The sequence below is a fragment of the Chaetura pelagica genome, unplaced genomic scaffold, assembly GCF_000747805.2.
Source record: "Chaetura pelagica isolate M959 unplaced genomic scaffold, ChaPel_1.0 scaffold189, whole genome shotgun sequence".
Lineage (NCBI taxonomy): Eukaryota > Metazoa > Chordata > Aves > Apodiformes > Apodidae > Chaetura > Chaetura pelagica.
Genome location: NW_009970716.1, coordinates 2,710,883 through 2,716,882, shown reverse-complemented (window position 1 = coordinate 2,716,882; position 6,000 = coordinate 2,710,883). Strand labels below are relative to the sequence as shown.

Sequence of the window (6,000 nt, the reverse complement as noted above, 5' to 3'; positions counted from 1 at the left end):
TGACTTAATGATGTGAAATATCTTTAAATATGACCGGGAATATAGTGGCGTGTGTCTGTAGGGCTATTAACTCACACGAACTCTTCCAAATGCCTTTGCTTATTCTTAAAGGTGATAGGTTAAAGAGCAAAGGTTCAAGATTTTCAACATGGTGCAAAAAAAGCAAGAAAAATACATAGTTTGTCTAAATACCCTAGTTTTAAAATTCAAAACACCACAGAATAAATTTTTAAAAATATTTTTAAGATTACATTGTTGGTTTTGTATTGTAGGGGGTTTTTGTCGTGGTTTGTTTCTTTCTTTTGGGTTTTTTTGGGTTTATTTTTTAAACTTCTGTAATTGCACATGCCAGAGCAAATACTTTGTTCCATGTGTTACATAGCTCAGTTAATGGGAAGGGGAAAGCTGGTTGATGGGCAGGACTCAGTCCTTCAGTAAGGCCTGTAAAACTCAGATGTTTCCTATGCAGGAAATGCATTAACTGAATGTTGTGAATTGCTCTTGTAAAGTGCACCTTCTAATAGATGTCACTCTTCTGTTTCCCTCTATTCTTGCAGCAAGTGACAGGCAGAAGTTTCGGTGAGAAAGATTTTCGTTCTGGATTGGAAAACGGCATTCTTCTGTGTGAGTAAGTAGCACTTACCGTTTTGTGCCTTGGATACACTTTTGACTAAAGCTGAAATGAACTTCAGCTAGTATGTCCCATTGTTGATTTCCTTTTGTGAATTTTGACATTGTGCGTGCTTCACTGCAGCTTCATTTCAGTGCCAAAGCTATTGTTATGGTGAGGATTGAAATGTGGCTTAAATAAAACAGCCTTTGCAAAGTGTTTTCCCTTGCTCCACCCCAGCTCCTTAGTTGAGTTATGTAAAGTAAAAATGTTTGGGTTTTGGTTTCCTTTTATTTAAAGATGTTAACCACAGATTGGCAAATGGTGTTCCACACCTGCCTGTCTGTGCTACATTGAGGTGTTTTGGACCTGCTCCAGGTCCAAGCACTGTCAAGAGTTAGCCATCTGAATCCCGTCAACATTCAGCTGCTTTTATAGTTTCTGGAAAGGTTAGGCATCCTCTAAATTTTACCTAAAGGTGTATTTGAATGATGTGTTCTGTAATTTTTGGACAGGAGTTGCAAGTTAAATTTTGCACATTTTTCTCTGTAGTTTTAATATCTAGTTTTAAGGCAGAGTCTTCCAAAAAAACGTTGTGGGCTTAGATGCAAGCTGGTGACTTTTAAGAGGAATTTGGAATTGTGCCTTAAAGCCCATAGTTCTTCAAAATTCCCATACAGATTATCAGGAGTTTGGGAAAATCCACTGATCTGAATCACCTGTATGAACCAATTTCATTCCCTGGGCATGCAGGGTTGTCACTGAAGTCAGTAAAAGCTGTTTTTGCACACCAGAAGGATGAAGCTTGTGCAGAACTGAATGCATATTGAAATTTATAAATGGGATCTGAGATGTTTAGCTGGACCATTGCAGCTATTGGATAAGTTTTATTCTATGAAAGGTACTGGAACTTGGAAACTGTTCTTAGCGATAGAGAATATCCTTTAACTCACTCTAGATAGCTTACAATAGTATTGAAACCTACTTGTAAATGTTTTTTTTACATCTCACTGGTGTCATTAATCAAACAACTTGAACTTTAGCTGTTAAAGGGGAAAAAACATAAAAGAAATTATATGATCTGGTTCAATTGTAGTTGCATGTCTTTGCTGGCGAGTGGCTTTGGGAGGAGGGAAGTAGATGTTATTGTTGATCAACAGTTGTGTAACTCAGAAGGAGCCTGCAGTAACCCTTTGTATTTAAGGGTTGCCTCTTGCACAAGATCTCTCTCCTCTGTGTGTTGAAGGGAAGTGCCCTGTGCTGAATCACTTCACTCTTACATGCTAAAGTTGAATTGTGTTGCATGAAAAGTAAAGGGAGGTGTAGTTTGAAATTAGATCGTTATCTGCAAGTAAGCAGGAGTAGTCTAATTTAATTGCTGTAAATCTTTAAGATGGAAAGCTTAAATAATGTTTTGCTAATGAAGCACATCAATACATATTTCTTAAGAGGCAATGAGCTCCAGTAATAAGCCAGTCAAGAGACAACACTTGGTTATAGTACTAAATTACTCTGATGCTGGGCAAATTGCTTGTCCTTGTTTACCACCTGTGGATCAGTGCAAACCACTCTGAAGGGATCCCTCTCCTCAATTTCAAATTGGAGAAACCATGATGTTCATATTACATCCTGTTCCTGGTAACTGTGGTTAGTGGATAAAACCCCATAGGCTACAGAGCATTAATCAAAGAGCTACCAATCTGGTCTTCAGGTTTGGCTTTCTGATGGTGAACAAATCTTGAGTACAACAACAAAAGCTTGCTTCTTGCTGGTTCTGATGCCACTATAAAATAGAAAACTCAACAGAAATTTGGGGTGGACACAGAGAGCTCCTAATGTATCTTTAGAAAGTAAATGCTTTGGCAAGTGAAGTACTGATAGTTAATTATCTCTACTGCTAGTAAAGCTGCCGCAGGGAATGTTGTCTTTGTAGACAGGAGTTTTCTGGTTTATCAGAGACCTACCTCAGTGCCTCATGAACAAAATTTGATTGTATTTAAGCTTGTTCTCAACCTTTTTTAATCTATTATGCTTTCATCACAGCTGACCTCAACAAGCAGATGACAGTGTGATCTCTAAGTCTCTGATAAGCTACTGAAGGCAAGAAAGATACTACAGCTGTCTTAAGTTTCTGGAGATGGAAGAATTCATTGCCTATGATGTGGTTTACCTGATTTGTTGAATTTTTAGAGAGAAGCTAAATTTGCCTCAGTTGAGCTCCACAGGACAGTACTCTCTGCTAGTGTCATTACTTGGCAACTTGTAACCAAACACTTGTGCAGGTGATGTCCACGTAAGCATGAAGTGCTGCTTACTTCTACATGGCTGTTACACTGTTTTCTTTGCCTCTTGCATTTTGCGATGAGGACTGAAAGCAAACTTGGGTCCTGAGGGATCCCAACAGCTGATGTCACAGATGAGGACTCAGACAGTATGCCCTGAATCTCCCAAACATGTCTCGAGCTACCCTCTGACTTTGCAGGTGTTTTGCAGAAGGGAGGGGATGGTGGTAGCCACCATGCCAGAGTCCATTCCTCAAAGAGTCAGACAAGCCATGTGCAAAGTGGCACATGGCAAATGTCTATGTCTAGAGCAGGACTGTTGGAGCTTCAGGCACAGCAGTGTCGGTCCCTCCTCTGGTTTATCTCATCCTGCAAACTCAGGCAGACATCACTATACCAGTTATAAATTATTCCATCACATCTAGCACATCTAAAACATTCACATGTTTTAGTAAATGAAAACTAATACAACTGTGTGATGCCAAAAACTTGGACTCTTGGGACATCTTATGGAACATTAGCCTGACTAGGGCAGCAGCCCTGCACTCGTGTGGTAGCCTGATGCCCACAAACCTGGTGCCTGCCTTTCTGGTAGTCTTTATGCTCTGGCTGGCATCTTGATCTGGCCTCATTACAACACTTTTGTAGCTTGCCACACTCAACTTGGGAGCTGGGGAGTGTATTTAAACAATGCAGGATGCTAAAAAGCAGTAAGCTGACAGATGAGAGCAACACAAGTCTGTCCTTCTTTCTGGATATTTGAAAGCCTATTTGTGCTGTTGCCTTGACAGTGCTGGCTCTAGTTGTTCAGCCAGCTGTGCTGAGAAGCCAGTGACTGTGACTTCTGTTTGTCTGAAATGAGTTCGTGGCTTTTTAGCATAGCTATCTGACATCAATGCAGTTGGTGATTTCAGCAAGGGACATCATAGCTGGGCGGAGGCAATTCCTGCTCAGTTCTTGCTTTGTGCATTGAATTCTCGTATGCAAAACTGAGGAGTTTCCTGGTTCTACTTCTGCGTGTGTGGGCAAATGTGCCCTCCTGGGAGCATGGTGGAAAGCTGTAAGAGGCAGGAATACACACCAGTAGCAGGAAATAACACTAGAAATCCTCAATTACCACTCCAGCAAATGTTTGGGAGTTTGTTGTTTTTTGTTTGTTTGATTTTTAAAAAATTCTTGTTTGATAGCTTTAACATCTAGGTTTGACCTAGATATCATAAGAAGCTAGGGGATTAATCAGGAATAAACTAGATCTGGTTGTTGCAATGCTCAGGTCTTCCTATTCTATTAATTCAGGCATTTAAATGAAGATTGATTGCAAAAGAGAGTGTGTGCTGTCTCCATTTGCCTGGCCCACTGACTTGGGTGATTCTGTTGCTTATCTGAAGCAGAAGATAAGGAAGCTATATTTCTAACCATGTAAAAATTGCTATTAATAAGTTTAAAAATCACTACACAAAGACAAAAATGCTACGTCTTCCTGCAACTTTGCGCAGTTCTTACTGCTCTAATATTCTTGTGTGTTTTTAAGGTGAGCAGTTCCTTTTCATTTTCCTTCCTGCCCACCTCCCTTTCCCAGCTTTGTTGCTGCACAATTCCTTCTTTCACACTGCACATTCAGTAGTTAAAGAGGTCTTTGTGGGAATGTGAGACTTTGAAAATCCAAGTTACTTGCTTTCACATCAACATCCAAGAGTGATATACATCCAACATATCTGTAATCATTTCTGACATGCAATTGGGATGGTTTTTTCCTCTCAGTCTTTCTTTGGAATCAAGCAGTACTAGGAGTCCAGCCACCCCGAAATTTTTTATTAGTGGTATTAGATTCTGACACCAGAAATAGGACCAGACTCTCAAGAAGGGTAACAACAACAATTGGGACATGGATTCTGGGCAGAGGTCTTTAAATAGTGAACTCAAACTGAATTCAGATTTAGATACCAGCAGAAATTACTTGGATTTGCAGTGGTGTTCAACAGCATCACAAATGTGTGTAATACCTTGGGTTCTGTATGTAGAACAGGTTAGGTGCCTGTCTGTTTTTTACCTATACATGTATATCAATTTATAGCAGTAAATGCAGGCACAATAAATCTTTTGATTTTTCTCAAGGATGAAAAGTTCTAACAAATATTTAATGGTGTAGCTTGAGGAGTCATGGCATAAACATATACAAGTGAGAGAGGAATAACCATATGTGGTTACTTGCATATACAACTCTGGATACTAAGTTATGAGCATTTTCTCAAAATTTTCCTTGTTTCTTAGAGACACTTATTTTGTATATTAGCACATGCTGTCACGTAGCTTAGCAGGATGTGCAGAAAATATGCTTGCTGTTTAAAACCAAGATTCTTTGACCATGTAACTTTTTTGAAAGAGTAAATGTAAAGGTATTTTATTGCTTTTAGGTGATCTTGGTAAAATTTGGTATGTACGGCAAATTAAAGAAAAAAGTTTTACACTTTTTCTTGTGTAGGACAAGATCTAGGAAAAGCACTTCCCTCCAGCTGTGTATATTAGGAATAAATGCCCTTAAAAAGTACAAAAAAGTTTTTGTTTTACTTTTGAATAAAGATAACAAGTTAGTCATACACATAGGTTATTTTTATAATATTTAAAGAAAAAGTGAAGTGTGGCTCTAAATCTGAGTAAGCTGGAAGTGATTGCAATCAAGAATTACTTAATGGAAATTATAATTTATTCTGCCCTAAGACTAATTTTCTTCTATAAATAAGAAAACTCTTTAGATTGTGTTCTTCATGCCACTAGTGATGAATGAGCTGCTTTTTCTCAGAGGGCAATGTTTCTTTGGGCTTGCATCATGACTATAGTGCATCTGACCAAGCTTCAGGCTGACTTGAATCCTGTTCTGGAAATGTGCCAGATCAGGGTAAGTCCAATGCTATGTAATAGTGAAACTTTGTCTTCTGAGTCAATGGTACTCTGACATATGGAGAACAGTCTTCACTGTATATATATATGGAGTTTCAGTTGTTTGGCTGTTTAAAAAGTTTGGTGTTCCTGCAAGTTAATATCACTTACGTAGAATTGCCATGCCACTTGTGGAGACCTGGTGGAGGAAAGCAGTCATCTTTGTAGATT

General features: G+C 38.9%; 1 protein-coding gene across 1 annotated transcript in view; it reads left to right on the top strand.

The window, feature by feature from the left end:
• The first annotated feature begins 563 nt into the window (after positions 1–563).
• LIMCH1 (LIM and calponin homology domains 1) overlaps positions 564–6,000 on the top strand; it is a 114,416-nt gene continuing 108,979 nt past the window's right edge. The window contains exon 1 of the mRNA XM_010006148.1: positions 564–628. The gene's annotated coding sequence lies outside the window, so the exon portion shown is untranslated. The remainder of the gene's footprint in view (positions 629–6,000) is intronic.